This window comes from Dendrobates tinctorius, unplaced genomic scaffold, assembly GCF_039654945.1.
Source record: "Dendrobates tinctorius isolate UK_male_01 unplaced genomic scaffold, ASM3965494v1 ptg000208l, whole genome shotgun sequence".
Classification (NCBI taxonomy): Eukaryota; Metazoa; Chordata; class Amphibia; order Anura; family Dendrobatidae; genus Dendrobates; species Dendrobates tinctorius.
Genome location: NW_027361875.1, coordinates 11,451,841 through 11,472,159, shown reverse-complemented (window position 1 = coordinate 11,472,159; position 20,319 = coordinate 11,451,841).

The following is a 20,319-nucleotide window of genomic DNA, read 5'->3' as shown; positions in this document are numbered from 1 at the left end:
AAAAATCCAGAAAATCACACATACACACTGCACAGTACCACTTCTCCTGTCCTGTATACTGGGTGTAATTCTGAGTATCTATACTATTCTGTATAAACACTGCACAGTACCACTTCCCCTGTCCTGAATATATACAATGCATAGTACCACTTCTCTTGTCCTGTGTACTGAGTTTAATTCTCAATATCTGTATTATTCTGGATAGATACTGTATACTACACAGTAACACTTTTCACATGCTGTTTATCTACACTGCACAGTACCACTTCTCCTGTCCTGTATATATACACATTACACAGTACCACTGTTCCTGTCCTGTATACATGGTGCAATTCTCAGTATCTGAGAAAACAAAAAGCAAAAAACACAAATATCCCGAAGTAAAAAATATACTGCAAATAATGCATAAAGGTAATAATAAGGGTATTTAGTAAACACGATTTTGATCAAAATAATGTGCAAGCCATCCCGCCACGTCACGGCAACCCTTGTGGGACAGTCCCTACTCTAGTATTTAAAACCTTTTCACTTGCCAAGTGACGTGAATGTGAATAAGGGTCGAGCGGCTGAACCACTAGTAACAGCTTAGGCCAGACTGGATGGCTTTCCCAGCTCAGAAAGAGGGCGGTCACACCCCTATATGCACTGAATGCACAATGAAATGAATAAAAAACAAATCTGAACTGAGAAAAGTAAGTTAATGTGTATGCACAATGTAAGTGCATATTAAGACAATGCATTATTTTGATCAAAATTGTGTTTACTAAATACCCTTATTATTATTATTATTACCTTTATGCATTATTTGCAGTATATTTTTTACTTTTTAGTTCGGGATATTTGTGTTTTTTGCTTTTTGTTTTCTCTGGTTAATGGTCATGTGTTAATATGCACTTACATTGTGCATACACATTAACTTACTTTTCTCAGTTCAGATTTGTTTTTTATTCATTTCATTGTGCATTCAGTGCATATATGGGTGTGACCGCCCTCTTTCTGAGCTGGGAAAGCCATCCAGTCTGGCCTAAGCTTTTACTAGTGGTTCAGCCGCTCGACCCTTATTCACATTCACGCCACTTGGCAAGTGAAAAGGTTTTAAATACTAGAGTAGGAACCTGAAGAATAAAAACTGCCTTATCAATTTTACCAACACACAGAACGGTATAAAGTATAAACCCCCCCATCCCCCCCAAAAAAAAAAAAATTGTTTTTGTACATTCTACCTCCCAAAAATTGGAATAGAAGGCAATCAAAAAATGTCATGTGCCCGAAAATAGTACCAATAAAAACGTCAACTCGTCCCGGAAAAAAAGAATGCCTCACATGATATGTGGGCCAAAATATGGAAAACTTATAGCTTTCAGAATATGGTGATGCAAAAACTATTTTTTTGCAATAAAAAGTGCCTTTTGGTGTGTGACAGCTGCCAAACAAAAACCCAATATAAATCTGGTATCGCTGTAAGCACACTGTGTAAATCTCTGAAATACGTAATTCAGACGGAACCTCTGATGGAAGATTCCCTATAATGAGGCAGATGGAGGCACAGTAACAATCATAGCGTAACACTCAGGAACCTCTTGCATTGAGACAATGAGTAAACTGAACAGAAGTACGGTAGCAAGTCTGTATTTGCACAAATAAACGTAGGTGCAACAAGTGAGCAACACAAAACACAGCAAACAAGGGGATAGTGATACTAAAAGGCCTGTCCATACTGGGACTCCATGCTTTTACATTTATTTTCCTGAGCGTCCATTCGAGTACTCAGATCCTGCAGAGTCTGTTCAAACACCTGCTGATTATGTTCCAAGCCTCCAACCTTACTCTGCAGATTGCCCATCTCTTTTTGCAGAGATCTCGTCATAGCAAACAACTGTTCAATCTTGGGTTCAGTAGCCATTGTCTCAGCAGATTCCTTATATGGCTTGTGTATCCTGTAACAATTAGGCTAAATGCCCATGTTGCAGAAATGTGGAAATATCCGCAGCATTTCCGCAACTCCCTGCCACGGGTAAAACGCAAGCGGAATTCACATGCGTTTTCCCACAAAGCACAAGCGTTTTGCAAGCGATTTTGAAAAGTGATTGACAGGTTGGTCACACTTGTCAAGCATAGTGCTGGACAAGTGTGACCAACTTTTTACGATTGATGCTGCCTACGCAGCATCAATAGTAAAAGATAGAATGTTAAAAATCCTAGGCTATGCGTGACTGCTACCGTCTGGTGTCAGCCACTAAGCAGCTTGAAGCCGGCCAGAGACCAATCTCAAGTCCGGGGTCAATTGTTTTTCCAATTTTTCCCATCTTTGCCTTCTGAGTTTTTTTCCACAGAGGTGCTGAGCTTGTGCCACTGACCCCTGTAGGCTGTGCGTGACTACTCCCAACAGGTGTCAACTGCTAAGCAGCTTCAAGCAGGGTGGGGACCAGAATGGGAGACCAGCGGTCAAATTGACAAGTTTGGGGGCATGCATCTTTCCCTTCTGAGTTTTTTCCTCTTGAAAAGATCCACAGAGGTGCTGAGCTTGTGCCACCAGCCTTTGTAGGCTGTGCATGACTGCTTCCGTCAGGTGTCAATTGCAAAGCAGCCTCAAGCAGGGCAGAGACCAGTGGTCAAATCGACAGATCTGGGGTCATGCATTTTTCCATTCTGAGTTTTTTTCCTCTTTGAAAGACCCACAGAGGTGTTGAGCTTGTGCCACAGGCCTTTGTAGGCTGTGCGTGGCTGTTCCCGTCAGGTGTCAATTGCTAAGCAACGTTCAAGCAGGGCTGGGACCAGAATGGAACATCAGCGGTCAAATCGACAGTTCCAGGGTCATAGCTTTATCCCATCTTTCACTTCTCAGTCTTTTCCTCTTCAAAAGACCCACAGAGGTGGTAAGCTTGTGCCACTAGCCTTTGTAGGCTGTGAGTGCTTGCTTCTGTCAGGTGTCACTTGCTAAGCAGCGTCAAGTAGGGCCGGGACCAGAATGGGAGACCAGCGGTCACATCGACAAGTCTGTGGTCATGCTCTTTCCCTTCTGAGTTTTTTTCTTCTTAAAAAGATCCACCGAAGTGCTGCTTGTGCCACCAGCCCTTGTAGGCTGCGTGTGACTGCTCCCATCAGGTGTTACTTGCTAAGCAGCTTTAAGCAGGGCTGAGACCAGTGGTCAAATCAACAGGTCTGGGGGTCATGCATTTTTCCAATTTTTCACATCATTCCCTTCTGAAATTTTATCCTCTTGAAAAGATTCACAGAGGTGCTGAGCCTTTGCCACCGGCCCTTGAAAGCTGTGCATGACTGCTCCCATCAGGTGTCAATTGCTGAGCAGCTTCAAGCAGGGCCGAGACCAGCAGTCAGATTGGGGGTCATGCATTTTTTTCCTCTTGAAAAGATCCGCAGAGGTGCTGAGCTTGTGCCACCGGCCCTTGTAGGCTGTGCGTGACTGCTCCTGTCAGGTGTCAATTGCTAAGCAGCCTCAAGCAGAGCTTGGTCCAGAATGGGGCACCAGCAGTCAAATCAACAGGTCCAGGGTCATGCATCTTTCCCTTCTGAGTTTTTTTTTCCTCTTGAAAAGATCCACAGAGGTGCTCGGCTTGTGCCACCGGCACTTGTAGGCTGTGCATGACTGCTCCCGTCAGGTGTCGATTGCTAAACAGCTTCAAGCAGGACTGAGACCAGTGGTCAAATCGACAGGTCTGGGGTCATGAATTTCTCCCATCTTTCCTTTCTGAGTTTTTTTTCTCTTGAAAATACCCACAGAGGTGTTGCTCTAGTGCCACCAGCCCTTGTAGGCTGTGTGTGATTGCTCCCTTCAGGTGTCAATTGCTAACCAGCGTCAGGCAGGGCAGGGACTAGAATGGGAGGCCAGCAGTCAAATCAACATGTCTGGGGTCATGCACTTTTCCAATCTTTCCCTTCTGAGTTTTTTTCCTCTTGAAAAGATCCACAGAGGTGCTGAGGTTATGCCTCTGGCACTTGTAGGCTGTGCATGACTGCTACTGTCAGGTGTCAATTGCTAAGCAGCTTCAAGCAGGGGTGGGACCAGGATGGGAGACCAGCAGGCAAATCAACAGATCCAGGTCATGCATATTTTCATATCTTTCCCTTATGAGCTTTTTTCCTCTTGAAAAGATCCACAGAGGTGCTGAGATTGTGCCACTGACCCTTGTAGGCTGTGTGTGACTGCTCCCGTCAGGTGTCAATTGCTTATCAGCGTCAAGCAGGGCCGAGACCAGTGGTCAAATCGACAGCTTCTGTGTGATGCATTTTGCCAATTTCTCCCATCTTTCCTGTCTGAGTTTTTTTCCTCTTGAAAAGATCCACAGAGGTGTTGAGCTTGAGCCCCTGGCCCTTGAAGGCTGTGCATGAGTGCTCCCATCAGGTGTCAATTGCTAAGCAGCTTCAAGCTGAGATGAGACCAGCGGTCAAATCAACAGTTCCGGGGTCATGACTTTCTCTAATTTTTTAACATCTTTCCCTTCTGAGTTTTTTTTATCTTGAAAAGACCCAGAGAGGTGCTGAGCTCATGCAACTGTCCATTGTAGGCTGTGCATGACTACTCCCATCAATTGCTAAGCAGCATCAAGCAGGGCCAGGACCAGAATGGGTGACCAGTGGTCAAATTGAGAAGTCTGGGGTTCTTACATCTTTCCCTCCTGAGTTTTTTTTCCTTTTGAAAAGACCCACAGAGGTGCTGAGCTTGTGCCACCAGCTCTTGTAGGCTGTGCGTGGTTGCACCCATCTGGTGTCAATTGCTAATCAGCGTCAAGCAGGGCTGAGACCAGGGGTCAAATCGACAGGTTTGCGGTCACGCATTTTTCCCTTCTGAGTTTTTTCCTCTTGAAAAGATCCACAGAGGTGCTGCTTGTGCTACCAGCCCTTGTAGGCTGTGTGTGAATGCTCCCATCAGGTGTCAATTGCTAATCAGCTTTAAGCATGGCTGGGGACAGAATGAGAGACCAGCAGTCAAATCATCAGGTCTGGGGTCATGCATCTTTCCCTTCTGAGTTTTTTTCCTCTTGTAAAGATCCACAGAGGTGAGCTTGTGCCAACAGCCTTTGAAGGTTGTGCATGACTGCTCCCTTCTGGTGTCAATTGCTTGCTAAGCAACTTCAAACAAGGCCGAGACCAGTGGTCAAATCAACAGTACTGGGGTCATGTATTTTTTCAATTTTTCCCATCTTTCCCTTCTGAGTTTTTTTCCTCTTGAAAAGATCCACAGAGGTGCTGATCTTCCATCATCACCCCTTGTAGGCTGTGTGTGACTGCTTCTGTCACATGTCAATTGCTAAGCAGCTTCAAGCATGGCTGGGACCAGAAAGGGAGACCAGTGGTCAAATCAACATGTCTGGGTTCATGCATTTTTCCTATCTTTCCCTTCTGAGTTTTTTCCTCTTGAAAAGACCCACAGAGGTGCTGAGCTTGTTCCACAGGCCCTTGTAGGCTGTGCTTGACTGCTCCCATCAAGTGTCAATTGCTAAGTAGATTTAAGCAGTGCTGAGACCAGCGGTCAAGTCGACCGCTCCTGGGTCATATGTTTTTCCCTTCTGAGTTTTTTTCTCTTGAAAAGACCCTCAGAGGTGCTGAGCTTGAACCACCAGCCCTTGTAGGCTGTGCATGATTTCTCCCATCAGGTTTCAGTTGCTAAACAGCTTCAAGCATGGCCAGGAACTGAATGAGAGACCAGCAGTCAAATCGACAAATCTGGAGTCATGCATTTTTCCAATCTTTCCCTTCTGAGTTTTTTTCTCTTGAAAAGACCCTCAGAGGTGCTGCACTTGAACCACCAGCCCTTGTAGGCTGTGCATGATTGCTCCCATCAGGTTTCAATTGCTAAACAGCTTCAAGCATGGCCAGGAACAGAATGAGAGACCAGCAGTCAAATCGACAAATCCAGGGTCATGCATTTTTCCAATCTTTCCCTTCTGAGTTTTTTCCTCTTGAAAAGATCCACAGAGGTGCTACTTGTGTCATTGGCTGTTGTAGGCTGTGTGTGACTGCTGCCATCAGGTGTCAATTGCTAAGTAGTATCAAGCAGGGCTGGGACCAGAATGGGAGATCAGCTTGCAAATTGGCAGATCTGTGGTAATGCCTCTTTCACATCTGAGTTTTTTTTCCTCTTGAAAAGACCCACAGAGGTGCTGAGCTTGTGCCACCGGCCCTTGTAGGCTGTGCGTGACTGCTGCCGTCAGGTGTCAATTGCTGAGCAGCTTCAAGCAGGGCCGAGACCAGAGGTCAAATCGACAGGTCCGGGGTAATGCATTTTTCCCATCTTTCCCTTCTGAGTTTTTTTCATCTTGAAAAGATCCACAGAGGTGCTGATTGTGCCACCGGCCCTTGTAGGCTGTGCGTGACTGCCCCCTTCAGGTGTCAAATGCTCAGCAGCATTGAGCAGGGCCGAGACCAGCGGTCAAATCGACAGGTCTTGGGTAGTGAATTTTTCCCATCTTTCCCTTCTGAGTTTTTTCCTCTTGAAATGACCGACAGAGGTGCTGAGCTTGTGCCATCGGCCCTTCTAGGCTGTGCGTGACTGTCAGATGCCAGCAGCTTGAAGCTGGGCCAGGACCAGTATGGGAGACCAGTGGGCAAATCGACATGTCTGGGGTAATGTGTTATTCCAACTTCTCCCATGTTTCCCTTCTTAGATTTTTTTCCTCTTGAAAAGACCCACAGAGGTGTTGAGCTTGTGGCAGTGGCCCTTCTAGGCTGTGTGTGACTGCTCCCGTCAGGTGTCAGCCGCTAACCTGCTTGAAGCCGGGCCAAGACCAGAGGGCAAATTGACTGGTCAAGTATTTTTCCTGTCTTTTCCTTCTGAGTTTTTTACCTCTTGAAAAGACCCACAGAGGTGCTGAGCTTGTGCCAGCGCCCCTTCTAGGCTGTGCGTTACTGCTCCCATGAGGTGTAAGCCACCAAGTAGCTTGAAGCTGGGCTGGGATGAGAATGGGAGACAAGCGGGCCAATTTACAGGTCCAAGGACATGAGTTTCTCCCATCTTTCCTTCTGAGTTTTTTTCCTCTTGAAAAGACCCAGAGAGGTACTGAGCTTGTGCCATCGGCCTTTCTAGGCTTTGCTTGACTGCTCCCGTCAGGTGTCAGCAGCTTGAAGCCGTACCGTGACCAGAATGTGGAATGGCAGACCAGTGGGCAAATCAACTGGTCTGTGGTAATGTTTTATTCACATCTTTCACTTCTCAGTTTTTTTCCTCTTGAAAAGACTCACAGAGGTGCTTAGCTTGTGCCAGTAGCCCTTCTAGGCTGTGCATGACTGCTTTTGTCAGGTGTCAACCGCTAAGCAGCTTGAAGCTGGGCTGAGACCAGTGGGCAAATCGACATGTCTGGGGTCGCATGTTTTTCCCATCTTTCCCTTCTGAGTCTTTTTCCTCTTGAAAAGACCCACAGAGGTGCTGAGCTTGTACCAGCAACCCTTCGAGGCTGTGCGTGACTGCTCCCATCAGGTGTAAGTCACCAAGCAGCTTTGAATGGGTGATCAGCGGGCAAATTGTCATGTCGGGTCCCAACCAAGGCTCAAGCGGGCGCCACCTGAAGAATGCAGTCACGTTCAGCCTAGAATGGCCTGTGGCACTTGCCCAGCACCTCTTTGGGTCTTTTCAAGACAAAAAAAAAGTCTGAAGTGAAATTGGGCAGAATGCATGAGCCTGGACCTGCTAGCACGGGATGGTCTCCCAGTCGGGTCCCAGTCCAGGATCATGCTGCTTAGCGGCTGCCACCTGACAAATGCAGTCACTCTCAGTCTAGAGTAGCTGGTGGCACAAGCCAGGCTTCTCTTTGGGTCTTTTCAATACAAAAAAAATCGGAAGTGAAATTGGGCAAAATGCATGTCCCTGGACCTGCTAGCGTGGGATGGTCTCCCATTCGGGTCCCAGCCCAGGCTCAAGCTGCTTAGCAGCCACCACCTGACAAATGCAGTCATGCTCAGACTAGAATGGCTGGTGACACAAACCCAGCACCTCTTTGGGTCTTTTCAAGACAAAAAAAATCCAAAGTGATATTGGGCAAGATGTATGACCCTGGACCTGTGAGCGCAGGCTGGTCTCCCATTCGGGTCCCAGCCCGGGATCAAGCCGCTTAGCAGCCGCCACCTGATGAATACAGTAACGTTCAGCCTAGAAAGGCTGGTGGCGCTAGCCCAGCACCTCTTTGGGTCTTTTCGAGACACAGAAAATCGGAAGTGAAATTGGACAAAACACATGACGCTGGTCCTGCGAGCACTGGCTGGTCTCCCATTCGGGTCCCAGCCCAGTCTCAATCTGCTTAGCAGCCACTAGCTGACAAATGCAGTCACACTCAGCCTAGAATGGCTGGTGGCACTAGACCAGCACCTCTTTGGGTCTTTTCAAGACAAAAAAATCAGAAGTGAAACTGGACAAAACGCTTGACCCCAGAGCTTCGAGCACGGGCTGGTCTCCTAATCGGGTCCCAGCCCAGGCTCAGTGGTCGCTACCTGACGAATGCAGTCACACTCAGCCTAGAATGGCCAGTGGCACTAGCCCAGCACCTCTTTGGGTCTTTTCAAGACAAAAAAAATCAGAAGTGAAATTGGGCAAAATGCTTAACCCCGGACTTTGCAAGTGTGGGCTGGTCTCCCATTTGGGTCCCAGGCCAGGCTCAAGCTGTTTAGCAGCCACCACCTGATGATTGCAGTCACGCTCGGACTAGAACAGATGGTGGCGCAAAGTCAGCACCTCTTTGAGTGTTTTCAAGAAAAAAAAATCAAAAGGGAAATTTGGCAAAATGCATAACACCAGTCACAAACTGGTCTCCAATTCAGGTTCCGGTCCAGGCTCAGGCTCAGGCTCAGGCTCAGGCTGCTTAGCGGCCACCACCTAACGAATGCTGTCACTCTCGCCCTTGAATGACCAGTGGCACAAATCCAGCACCTCTTTGGGTATTTTCAAGAAAAGAAAATCGGAATGGAAATTGGGCAAAATGCATAACCTCGGACCTGCGAGCGCGGGCTGGTCTCCCCTTTGGGTCCCAGCCCAAGCTCAAGCTGCTGCCATTTGACGAATGCTGTCACGCTTGCCCTAGAATGGCCGGTGGCACTAGCCAGGCTTCTCTTTGGTTCTTTTCAATACAAAAAAAATCGGAAGTGAAATTGGGCAAAATGCATGACCCTGGACCTGCTAGCGTGGGATGGTCTCCCATTCGGGTGCCAGCCCAGGCTCAAGCTGCTTAGTAGCCACCACCTGACAAATGCAGTCATGCTCAGACTAGAATGGCTGGTGACACAAACCCAGCACCTCTTTGGGTCTTTTCAAGACAAAAAAAATCCAAAGTGATATTGGGCAAGATGTATGACCCCGGACCTGTGAGCGCAGGCTGGTCTCCCATTCGGGTCCCAGCCCAGGATCAAGCCGCTTAGCAGCCGCCACCTGATGAATACAGTAACGTTCAGCCTAGAAAGGCTGGTGGCGCTAGCCCAGCACCACTTTGGGTCTTTTCGAGACACAGAAAATCGGAAGTGAAATTGGACAAAACACATGACACTGGTCCTGCGAGCACTGGCTGGTCTCCCATTCAGGTCCCAGCCCAGGCTCAATCTGCTTAGCAGCCACCAGCTGACAAATGCAGTCACACTCAGCCTAGAATGGCTGGTGGCACTAGACCAGCACCTCTTTGGGTCTTTTCAAGACAAAAAAATCAGAAGTGAAACTGGACAAAACACTTGACCCCAGAGCTTCGAGCACGGGCTGGTCTCTTAATCGGGTCCCAGCCCAGGCTCAGTGGTTGCTACCTGACGAATGCAGTCACACTCAGCCTAGAATGGCCAGTGGCACTAGCCCAGCACCTCTTTGGGTCTTTTCAAGACAAAAAAAATCAGAAGTGAAATTGGGCAAATTGCTCAACCCCGGACTTTGCAAGTGTGGGCTGGTCTCCCATTTGGGTCCCAGGCCAGGCTCAAGCTGTTTAGCAGCCACCACCTGATGATTGCAGTCACGCTCGGACTAGAACAGATGGTGGCGCAAAGTCAGCACCTCTTTGAGTGTTTTCAAGAAAAAAAAAATCAAAAGGGAAATTTGGCAAAACGCATAACACCAGTCACAAACTGGTCTCCAATTCAGGTTCCGGTACAGGCTCAGGCTCAGGCTGCTTAGCGGCCACCACCTAACGAATGCTGTCACTCTTGCCCTTGAATGATCAGTGGCACAAATCCAGCACCTCTTTGGGTATTTTCAAGAAAAGAAAATCGGAATGGAAATTGGGCAAAACGCATAACCTCGGACCTGCGAGCGCAGGCTGGTCTCCCATTTGGGTCCCAGCCCAAGCTCAAGCTGCTGCCATTTGACGAATGCTGTCACGCTTGGCCTAGAATGGCCGGTGGCACAAAGCCAACACCTCCTTGGGTGTTTTCAAGAAAAAAAAATCGGAAGTGAAATTGGGCAAAATGCAAGACCCCAGACCTGCGAGCATAGGCTGGTCTCCCATTTGGGTCCCGGCCCAGGCTGCTTAGCGGCTGCCACCTGACGAATGCAGTCACACTCAGCCTAGACTGGCCGGTGGTGCAATGCCAGCACCTCTTTGGGTGTTTTCAAGAAAAAAAAAAACAGAAGTGAAATTGGGCAAGATGCCTCACCCCCAGACCTGCAAGTGCAGGCTGTTCTTCCATTCGGGTCGCAGCCCAGGCACAGGCTGCTTAGCAGCCGCCAAATGAAGATTGCAGTCACGCTCAGCCTAGAATGACCAGTGGTACTAGCACAGCACCTCTTTGGGTCTGTTCAAGACAAAAAAATCGGAAGTGAAATTGGGCAAAACGCAAGACTCCGGACCTGCGAGCGCAGGCTGGTCTCCCATTCGGGTCCCAGCTCAGGCTGCTTAGCTGCCACCACATGATGAATGCAGTCACGCTCACCCTTGAATGCCCAGTGGCACAAGTTCAGCACCTCTTTGGGTGTTTTCAAGAAAAAAAAAAATCAGAAGGGAAATTGGGCAAGGTGCATGGGCAAGGTGCATGGCCGCAGGCATGCGAGCACAGGCTGGTCTCCCATTTGGGTCACGGGCTGGGCTCAGGATGCTTAGCAATTGATACTTGACAGGAGCAGTCATGGACAGCATACAAGGGCCGGTGGCACAAGCTCTGCACCTCTGTGGGTCTTTTCAAGAGGAAAAATACTCAGAAGGGAAAGAATGCATGACCCCAAACCTGTTGATTTGCTCGCTGGTCACCCATTCTGGTCCCAGCCCAGCTTCAAGCTGCTTAGCAATTGACACCTAACGAGAGTAGTCACGTACGGCCTACAAGGGCCGGTGGCAACAGCTCAGCACCTTTCTGGGTCTTTTCAAGAGGAAAAAAACTCAGAAGGGAAAAAATGGAAAAATGCATGACCCTGGACCTGCTTGCTTGTCACACATTCAGGTCGCAACACGGTTTCAAGCTGCTTAGCAATAGACTCCTGACAGGAGCAGTCATGCACAGCCTACAGGGGCCGGTAGCATGAGGGCTGGTGGCACAGGCTCAGCACCTCTGTGGGTCTTTTCAAGAGGAAAAAAAACTCAGAAGGGAAAGATGGCAGATATACATGACCCCAAAGACCTATCGATTTCCCTGCTGGACTCCCATTCTGGTCACTGCCCAGCTTCAAAAGCTGCTTAGCAACTGACACCTAACGACAGCAGTCATGCACGGCCTAGGAGGGCCGGTGGCGCAAGCTCAGCACCTCTGTGGGTCTTTTCAAGAGGAAAAAAACTCAGAGGGGAAAGCTGGGAGAAATGCATTACCCCAGACGTGTCGATTTGCCCACTGGTCTCCCATTCTGTTCCTGACCGAGCTTCAAGCTGTTAAGTGACTGACACCTGATGGGAGCTGTCACACACAGCCTAGAAGGCTGTGGGTCTTTTCAAGAGGGAAAAAAACTCAGAAGGGAAAGATGGTAAAAATTGGATAAATGCACGACCTGGGACCTGTCGATTTGCCCTCTCTTCTCCCAGCCCGACTTCAAGCTGCTTAGCAGCTGACACTTGACAGGAGCAGTCTTGAAAAGACCCACAGAGGTGCTGAGCTTGTGTCACCAACCCTTCTAAGCTGATTGTGACTGCTCCCATCAGGTGTCAGCTGCTAAGCAGCTTGAGGTCAGGCTGTGGCCAGAATGGGAGACCAGCGGGCAAATCGACAGGTCCCGGTCATGCGTTTACCAAATTCTCCCAGTGCTGCTGCTGACACTCAGACTGGAGTGTGTGTCTGCAAAGAAATACATGCCGTCGCACACTTTGGTCCCAGCCCTGGCGGCAATGCCAGTTTTTGATGCAAAAGACTTGCGCGAGTTTCTCATATTGCGCTCGCAAGTGTGCCCCTGGCCTAAGGGAACAAGAGGTAATATATACATGGTAATTGTTCTTACCTATCTTCTCCATTTTAGGACACTGTACATGCAGCCCCAATGAGCGTTTCGCATGGGGTTCCTAGGGGGACTTCTTATCTTCTATGCTTAATATGCTTTTGAATAAACTTTGATTCATTATTATTTGGGACTTTTTGTGCTCTATTTTTCTTGTGTTTTCATAGCTATATCTTATGTGTATTAACTGTCACGGTTCCACCCCACAGTGTGTCTGGGATGCAGTTACTGACAGCTCAGCCATCCAATCTGATCCGCTACTCTGTTGGTATTGTGACCTCGGAACAATACTTGACTACTCCTTTGTCTCCTCCTTCTGTTTATGAAGTACCCTCCTGATTTTTGACCTTGCACTCCTTAACTATACCGTTTCACAGCTTGGCTGTGAGAAGTGACTCAGTGTCACAGTAACGTATTTTCCTCTTATTCCCTAATTATGACATTATTAGTCCTATGGATAGCTGCTGCTAATAATTATTTATTGTATAAAGTGACTTTAGATAATGGGCTTACTATTACTAGGTTAAAAGCATATGTAAGGAGGCCAGGGTGGTAGTCGTGGCGAGGAGCTGCTGCGTCACCACACCCTGGCTCCCCACAAAGGAAACATAGAGTAGAACACTCACTTTAGATTCTAGGGTTCTTTCTGCTTCAGCCATCTCTTCCCCAGACTCCCTGTTCTCACAAACGACTCCAGAATCTATGTCCATGTTTAACAGTTTAACTTGACATTCCTGGAGCTTTCTCTAGCAATATCTGCTTCTCCCTGCAATCTCCATTTCTCCCTACAATCTGTCTCACCTGGCAATCTCTGCCTCACCTGGCAATCTATGCCTCGCTGGACAATCCCTGTCCTGTCTGCGACGTCCATGTCTATAGGTCCACCAGCTTCCTCTCATTCCCCTTGTCTGGTTTCAATAGGAAAAGGTAAAATGCTCACCATCTCAGCTCTGCCTAATCCCTACCGTAGGCCTCGGATCCTCCTTGAATGGTTACTGTTTAAGATGATGACTAGAGATGAGCAAATTTGCCTTTTTTCGGGTCGAGTCGGGTTTCGAACGAAATCGGCCGACTATAGGGAAAAGTCGGATGCCGACTGAAATACGAAACCCAATGCAAGTCAATGGGGAAGCAAAGTCGGCAGGGAGTGGAAGACAGTAAACACACCTACAGTTCCCATTTCAATGCCAAAAACATCAATTCTTATAACTGAAGTTTGTCAACCTTAATTTGCTTCCAAATAATAATTACGCATTGAAAACTGGGGGTTATTTTGCTAAATTTGTGGGGGGTTGGGCTGGCTCCAGGTTTTCGTGTGCCCTGGGCCAAAGAGTGTCAGTGCGCCCCTTTAACACATACCACAACTCATAATGCTCCGATACGCCACAGAAATATAGGTATAGCACAATGACACATACTTCACTGCTTACATGACATGACTGATCTATTTTAAATTGTACAATAGCTCAAAAACAGGACAGCATATTACTCCATACAGTATTATGGCCACCACATTGAGCGCCATACAGAATAATGAGCCCCATATATTTCTCCATACCAAATAATTATATGATGAGCTCCACATAATGCTCCAGTGTATAATGGGCCCCATTTGTAATGCTCCAGTGTATAATGGACCCCTTAGATGCTGCTCCAGTGTCTGATCTGCCCCATTTACAATGCTCCAGTACATGATGGGCCTCATGGATGATGCTCCAGTGTATGATGGGTCCTAATAATGCTCCATATATAATGTGCCCCATTTGTAATGCTCCAGTATATAATGTACCCCTTAGATGCTGCTCCAGTGTTTGATCTGCCCCATTTACAATGCTCCAGTACATGATGGGCCTCATGTATAATGCTCCAGTGTATAATATGCCCCATTTGTAATGCTACAGTGTATAATGTGCCCCTTAGATGCTGCTCCAGTGTCTGATCTGCCCCATTTACAATGCTCCAGTACATGATGGGCCTCATGTATAATTCTCCAGTGTATGATGGGTGCTAATAATGCTCCATATATAATGTGCCCCATTTGTAATGCTCCAGTGTATAATGGTCCCCTTAGATGCTGCTCCAGTGTCTGATCTGCCCCATTTACAATGCTCCAGTACATGATGGGCCTCATGGATGATGCTCCAGTGTATCATGGGCCCTAATAATGCTCCATATGTAATGGGCCCCATTTGTATAATGCTTCAGTGTATAATGGGCCCCTTAGATGCTGCTCCAGTGTCTGATCTGCCCCATTTACATTGCTCCAGCACATGATGGGCCCTATTTTTAATTAACCCAGGCATGGTATGTGAAAAGAGCTCCATGGAGTAATCTGAGGTGTGTGCTTCCACATCCTTCACTTTTGGTGTGGGTGAAGGACACAAGGAAAGGGGTTGCTCCTGACCAGAAGCCTGCAGTTACGACTCAGTGCTTGCATTAATTACAACTTCAGAAGAGGAGGCGCTAGAGCTGGAGGCTGTTTCAGCAATGTAAGTCACAAACAGTTCCTGATACTCTGGCTTTAAAAGCAGTCTACCTATTCCCAGAAAAGGGAGCCTTACAGGCCTTCCAGAGCTACACCATGATGCTGACTCAATGCTTCCTGCCTTAGCTGCTATTGTGTTTTTGGCACTACCAGCAGATGCACCACCACCACCATCAGTACCAGGTGACCCTCCACTCCCACATCCGCATCCTCTTCCACCATACTTCCTCATGTTTTGGAAAATGGACCCAAAATACCAGTAGATTTATGGTACTGTATCAGAAGCGTACAGCTCTATAACAGTAAATCTCATTATATATTTCATGAGGTATACACAGATGCTCACAGGCTCAGTATGGATTACCCAATAAAATAACAAGTTGAAAAAGGGTACAGTATCACCAGATACAAGGTATATATAGTATAGTGTAAACATTCTGATTCTCCGTATACATTTCAGGAGGCAGACACAAACGCTCTCAGGCCCAGTATGCATTACACAAGAATATGAAAAGCTGTAAATGTGTTATGTATCACAAGCATACAGCTGTATACAGTGTTGGGGTAATCTTAATGTTCCAAATATATTGCCGGAGTAACAGACAGACGTTTACAGGCTCATTATGGATTACACCAGAATCTAAATAGCTAAAAAGGTTACTGTATCAGAAGCGTTCTGCTGTATACAGTGTTGTCCAAATTAAAAATATCGGTATATATTTCCGTAGTCACTCTCAGACGCTCACTCAGTTTGGTATTGACCATAATAAAAAATGTTGTAAAAAAGGTCCTGGATAACAAGATAGCAAGTATGTCTTTTTTAGGGTACAATTGAAATCTCCATATAAATAGTCCTGTAGTCACTCTCAGACGCTTACACAGTATGGATTTGACCATAATGCTAGATGTCGAACAAAGGTACTGTATAACAAGATACAAGCTGTATCGAGTAGAGTGTAAAAATTTGTTTCTCCGATTCACCGTATATATAGAAGGCGTAACCCACACACACTCACTCAGTATGGATGATGTAGGGAAGGTGGACTGACAGACAAACCAGCCTGTAGTGAGTAGCAGAGGTGTAGCGTAGTGTAGGTGTGAAACAGCTAAGATAAAGAGAAAGGGTGCAGTGTTTTAGCTTGCCCATTGGAGGGCAGTGGAGAGTGTAGGAGTGGGACTAAATAACTACCATTGGTCAGAGAAACTGTTAGGTGATGGTGGGCGGAGTTACCAGACCTGGAAGTATAAAAGGCTGAGGGAAGGTTCTGGAAGAGTCAGTCAGCGAAGGGAGCACAGTAAAGAGGAAGTTCTGCTGAGGAAATAGAGACATTGGAAAGGCTCCAGAGAGGACTGACAGTTGAGGCGGTCACGCGGGGATGTCCCAGAGGACGGTAGCCACAGATGAAGATGGCCTGGGGCTATCATACGGACGGTGTGCTCAGACTGGTGCAGCGCTGTGGTGGTTGGGCCTAGGTTAGCCACAGTGGAAGAGCCACAGAGGATGCCACGATTATAGTTACAAAGGAAGTGAAGGTCCTGGGGCCTGTGTACAGAGAAATGTGAAACGGTTGTGGTGAATTGCTGTTGTCGACAGAAGGATGGGCACTAAAAACTGACCCGTTTAATACAAACTCTGTCTCAGTCTCGTGTTTATCTGCGGCAAGAAGAGGGTCCCCCCCACAGTTAGTTATCCTATAGATGACACCTTAATACAAATTTTTGAAACAAGGTACTGTATCAGCACATACCAGGTGTGTCCAGTCTAGGGTTAAATTTCCGTCTATACTTCCGGAGTCAGACACAGACACTCACAGGCTCACTATGTATGACACCAGAATTAAAAAAGTAGAAAAAGGAAAAGTATTCATAGCGTACACCAGTATACAGTGTTGTTGTTTTTTTTTAATCTTCGTATATATTTCAATCTCAGTAAGCCAGTCCAGAATCTCCGCTACTGGAAACTACATGGATACAAGTATAGATGCAAAGTCGAGTGTTAGCAGAAATTTTGGAATTACTCATCGCAGGAAAACCTCCCAGTAGATGTTGCAGAGGCGATGCAGACCCTCAATTACTGTGTCTGTGGAGAAAGTGAAAAAGGTTCTTTGTGAAGAAAGGATTGCTTTATCGCAGTAGCATGGATCTGTGACGAGGTCAGCTTACGCTGAGTCGACTTTTCTTTAGAGTGGACCCTCTGGGTCGTGGCACCCACCCACCTAGGGTGAGCTGATCTTGTGAGGAACCACCGCGTATACAGGGATTGTCAGGGGCAAGACCAAGGGGGTGAGCCACCACGACTGCTGGCACCAGACGGCCGGCTCAAGTAGACACTAGGTACGAGTGTCTGACGGCAAGGACGAGCAGGAAGCAAGACAAGACAATACGTAAGTTCAAGGTATCTTCATTAAGACAACTTCAGGATAACATTCAGTGCAAAAACGTGAGAACAAGCTGACTGTTTTAGTGCATGGACAATGCGGTCTTTCACATGCCGGTGGAGGGCAGGGATAGCTTTTCGAGAAAAAAAGTGTCGACTGGGTAGGTCATAGCGTGGGACAGCGTAGGCCATGAGGTTGCAGAAAGCTTCGCTTTCAACCAAACGGTAGGGCATCATCTCTAATGAGCTTAGTTTGGCAATGTAGGTGTTCAAACACAGTGTATGCAGATGAGAGGATGAGTACTTTCTTGTCCTACTCAGAGTGTCTGGTAGTGTGAGCTGGACTGGAGAGCTGCATATGGGGGAAGTAGCGGTGGACCGGATGGAGTGAGAGGGGGTTGGTGATGGTATTGGTGGTGATGGCCTAGATTCAGTGTTGTGTTGCAAAACTATTGCATTGTGATCCCTGAGTGCTTTGGCCTTGCGACGACACCTACACATTTAGTGCTGGTGGTGTGCTTAATGGTGTCAGTGATCTTACAGTGGGGGTAGCGATGGAGCGTTGTTGGCTACCTTCAGTCGGAGCAGGTGCACATGTGCTACCTGAGGTTTTGTAGTCCGTCCACGCTTGCAAGTGCATGTTGATTAAATGTCTAAGCATGCAACTGGTATTCAAATTGTTAGGAGTCAGGTTCCTGCATCTGCTCTGCAGGAATCCAGACCCTTACATTCTGCGGTCTCTTGCTCTTTATCCACCGCAGAGGAGATTGCTTTGCAGCAAATCTCTCCAGGGGCTAAGTCTCTCTGTCCCCCTCATGCTGCTATAAAAAGCACGCATGGCTGTTCCGCCATGTGCTAGTATAGACTATACTGCTCTGTGTGAATGGTGACGGATGTATGATTCTGGTGACTGACTTATTATGAAACCCCTTCCCTCTGATATTACGCATGTGGTTAGGGAATTAGTTCAGTAGTCTGCGCCAGTCTGTGGCAAGCCTTAGGCCACTGTGCACAGCGCACCTCTGCGCTAGCGTTCGACATAGCGCCTGCTTTGTAGCTGTGTCGTTCAGCGGCAGTGTCCTGCGCCGTGCTGCAGTTGCAGCCCTTCTTGGTGTTCGCAGTAGCGACGCCGCACACACGGTAGGTCTAGACGGACGCAGCCCCTCTGTCTTAGTTCCTGCTCCTGTGACCTTATACCGTGTGTGCATTTACCTGAGGCCTGTGACTCTAACAGGCCCAGCCTCTTTGTATGTTTTTGCTGCGGCGCCTCTGTGTGTGAACAGAGCCCGCTCTGCGCACTTCGGGTGAAGTTGAACCCATGCGCGTTATATCGCCATATTGCTCGTCTGCCATTACTCAGCAGCGGTTGTAACATCTACTGCACGGTGGACCCCGAGCGGCGAACGCACTTTATTATTATTATTTTTATTTAGTGCGTTCTGCCATTCCTAACATTATACTAGTGCCAGGATCTGGCTAGTGATGGCAGATCAGCAGCAACTCCTTCAGTGCATTCGCCAGCTAGAGGGCCGGTTGGCTACACTTGAGAGTGTTATCGCAGTGTTATCGGAGGCTGCTGTACAGGCGATCGCAGAGGCGGTTTCTCGTATGTCCACGTCCTCCCATTAGCCGACAGTTACCGGCCTCCCGTTGCCCGATAAATTTTCTGGTGATGGCGCCTCCTGTAGGGGTTTCGTCAGCCAGTGCTCTATCCAGCTGGAGTTACTGGCTGCACGATTCCCTACGGAGCGGGCCAAGGTGGGGTTTATTGTTTCCCTTCTGTCGGGCAAGGCGTTGGAGTGGGCTACGCCACTATGGGAGCGTGGTGACCCAGAGGTTCGGACAGCTGCTCAGTTTTTAACAGCTATTAAGCAGGTCTTCCTGGGACCACGGGTCATGCACAACACCACTCTACAGCTACTGGCTTTGACTCAGGGATCCCTCTCGGTTAGTCAGCATGCCGTTCATTTTCGGACACTGGCTTCCGAGCTGGAGTGGTCTGACAAAGCCCTCATCCCTGTGTTTTGGAGAGGTTTAGCTGAGCATGTTAAGGATGCTTTTTCTACCAGAGAGGTTCCTGCAAGTTTGGAGGAGCTGATTGCCATTGCCACCCGTATTGATCTCCGTTTTTCGGAGCGTGGGCTGGAGCGTGCTCAATCCAGACGGAAGGTCACTCCGGCTCCCAACCTCGTTGAACCTCTGGAATCACCTGAGCCAGAGTGTTCACTCCCAGAGCCCATGAAGGTGTCTCGCGCCAGTCTCGAGACGTATCCGACACAAAGTTCCACTTGCGGCTGCCACTGTCAGCACTCTGTTCACCAGGATAACGGGGCCTCGCAATGGCCAAACTCTGTGCTGCTGGGCAAGACCTTTGTCCCCCCTCGCCTTCGGCCGAAGGTCCTCGCGTGGGCACACGCGTCCAGGGCGGGTGGTCACTGTGGCTACATGCAGACCACAAAACTCCTGGCAGCTTCGTATTGGTGGCCGCACAGGGCTCGGGACATTAAGAAATATATTCAGGCATGCGCCTCGTGTGCTCGGGTAAGCTTCCTTCAACAGAGTGGAGACGTTCGTCGACACACCGTGGCGCCCCACTTCAACTTATGCTCTGGGCGGTTTTGCCGCTCCCGTTGTCTCCCACGTGTCCCTTCTTAAACCTGGCGATCTTGCCGCCACTGATACCTTCCACGTGTCCTGGTTTTCCGTGTCACCTACCGGGACATCAGACTTGCCTTCAGACGAGTCTGAAGCTTATACCTCTGATGGGCACAGGGTGGTGGATTGGAAGGCTCAGAGAGGAGGGGGCCCTAGGGGGGGTAATGTTAGGAGTCAGGTTCCTGCGTCGGCTATGCAGGAATCCAGACCCTTACATTCTGCGGTCTCTTGCTCTTTATCTACCACAGAGAAGATTGCCTTGCAGCAAATCTTTCCAGGGGCTAAGTCTCTCTGTCCTCCTACTGAGCATGCTCATGAGACGGTTTCCCATTGGAGATCGGGAGTCATGTGCTCAGGTCCTGCTCCAGATCTCATTGGTCCATCTCGGAGATCTGGAAGCTTCCGGAAGGTCCTGGCTGCTATAAAGAGTGCGCATGGCCGTTCCGCCATGCGCTAGTATAGACTATA